Source organism: Tinamus guttatus, unplaced genomic scaffold (assembly GCF_059628265.1).
Source record: "Tinamus guttatus ecotype Peru unplaced genomic scaffold, ASM5962826v1 Tinamus_guttatus_pri_ptg000140l, whole genome shotgun sequence".
NCBI lineage: Eukaryota > Metazoa > Chordata > Aves > Tinamiformes > Tinamidae > Tinamus > Tinamus guttatus.
In genome coordinates, this window is record NW_028288674.1 from 226,338 (window position 1) to 229,002 (window position 2,665).

Genomic DNA, 2,665 nt, shown 5'->3' on the forward strand with positions numbered 1-2,665 from the left:
AGTAGAGATAAAGGGAGTTAATCAGTGCAGTAGCATGAGAAAACTTTGTTCAGAATCTAACACTATCCCAGGTGTTTTCCCACTCAGAGAATTATTTTTTTCGATTTCTGAGGCTAAAATTTCTTTTTTATAACCAAATGGGAGTGAAAATATGGATTTTATTTACTTGCTTTATTAATTGCATGATTTATTAGTCTCCACTTTGCAGCATTTTTGCATGACCTTTTATCTGTTACGTGGGGTTAGTATTCTGACTTGTCCCTTTCCCCCTTATACTCCCCTCTCCCCCCAAAAAATTAAAAACAATGAAGTAGTTCTTGCACACAGAGATTAACAATGTAATTGAGAGCTACAGGAAATCTCTGTGTTAGGTGGTGAAGTCTGGGTAATTGAAGCTAGGTAGGCAGAGTCTATCATATAAACCTAACATGGGTTTACATATAAACCCATGTTAGTGATACTCAACTGGTAGCTCTCCCAGGCTTTCATGCGACTAGCAGCATGCATGCTCTCATTTGAGCCCTCAAGGCTCTAGGCACATTTATGATAGTTACATAAATACTTCCCATGTAGTTGTGCTGTCTGTGGAGTATAAGATGCTTTGGAGGTATAAAAAGGAGGAGAAAGCCAAAGGCAATGTTGTCTTTGTCAGCAACACTGCAGTGGGGTAAAAAATATCCTGCATCTTAGAGCAAAATACAGCTCTGTGTGTGTGTTTATTTTTTATGAAGACACAGAGAAGTTACGAATATGCCATATCCCCCAGTATTCCAGTGACTTAACAGGAAGGTGGGTCTTCTGGCTCGGGTAGAGAGCACCCTTCAATTGTGGTGGCAAAAAAAAAAAAAGCTGCTTCAGATGGAGTGGCTCCATTTACGAACCAATACTGCGCCCCGAGTAGTTTGTAGTTTTGGGAGGTTTTTTTCTTCCACTTTATAGAATGATTTTTTTTTCTGTAACTTATAAAAGCCTTAATGTTGGCTGCTGTTCAGTATGGATTTGTGTGTGAACTCCACCCCTTCCCCCTCCCAACAAGTTGCCAGAGAACATCAGTTTCTCATAATTCACTGTCCAGATTAGTCTGAAGCCTGTCACTGGGGTTACTGTGAAACTGCAATTAGGACTAAGAAGAACTGAGCTCTTTGTGGTTTATGTGGAAAAGCACATTAGTGGCTTATAGTAAGAGGGAGATAGAGTAAAAGACAGTTGCATCAACTCACCTTGTAAGTCCCATAGTGTAGTTAAAAGGGAAGTAAGAAACATTAAGGGCTCTACAAGGCTGTAAGGGAGATGTGCAAATTATGAAAGTAGTAGTTCTGGATTAGATTTGCTGCAGTCTGCTTAGAGGAAATCAGAAAATGACTATGGAAATCCTGGTTACAGTATCCTATTAAAAAAAAAAGCAATTATGAATGAAAATTCAAATTTTCTTGGGGTGTTTTTCCCCTTGAATAGCTCAGTCGCTCCTCCTCTTCCTCTAGAAGAACATTCTTTTTTGCTCCCTTTTTCTCTAACTGGATGGATTTTGTTTGTTTATTTTTGTTCCTCTACCCGATGAACATAATCCTAGGAGGCAGACTTTCCAAAGACCTTAGCTCCCCCATCAGAACTTAAGGCCCTGGTTTGGAACAAGTCTGTCCAGAATGATGTTTGCCTGTGAGTAGAAACAGGGGCAGAAACAAGCCTGTGTGTAGGTACTTTTCTTCTGCCAGGAAAAAATAAGGGGGGGAAGGAAGGGATGGTGGTGGGGAGGTCAGATTGGAAGCACCATAAGTGCACAGTGTTCTTGAGAACTTGCTTTAAATTCCTAGTACTAACTCTGCTTCTAGCCCACAGTGACAGGCAGTGGGGCACTGGCAGGATCTTTGTTTCTCTTCCTAGTGCTGGCATGTGGGCTCTTGTACGTCTTGGCTGCTGGCAGTTGCAAGTCATGTGTGTTCTTTCTTCCTTTCTTTTAATCTTTCTTTTTTCAACCCACTTTGCTTTAGCTGCCCTAAACTTTGTGTTATTTCACTAATGTATCACTAGGTGGAAAATCACAGAGTAACTGTGTTTATACCAATTGAACACTCTTTAAATTCAGGCCAAACATTATACTGCAGAGTGCTGTGCTTCTGCTCTACCCAGGCACTTTCAACTATGTTACTGGATTCTTCCATGATGAATAATATGTTTTGTATGGCAGGCCTAAATCTGCATGGTGCTGGTGTGGCCTGTGGCTTTGTTTTCTACCTTAAAGTGCATGAGGACACCGTGGTGTATGTTGTGTGTGTTTTGTTTGTTCTGATTTTGCGTTATTTTGTTAGAGCACGTGTCTACTCAATCAATGCCAGGGCCTAGGTAACTTAAGTCTACGGGGGCGGAGGTGGGGGGGCAAGGGGGAAGAGCTGTGGCAGCTACTTGGTAGCGACTCGGTTCTTAAAGTCGCTGGAAGTTTAGGAAGCGGAAGGGCTGCTCCTCCCGGCCCCTGCTCCCCGAGGGCGCGGGGGTCTCCGGGCAGAGGCCTCCCTGCCTCCTCTCCCGCCTCCCCGCAGTTTCTCTACCGGCTCCCTCGGGCCACGGAGAGGAGGGGCCGGGAGGGAGGGAGGCGGGCGGCCGCCGGGGGCGGGGCGGGGGGCTCCTAGCCCGGCGGGGGCGGGCGGCTGCGGCCCGCCGAGCGGCGAGC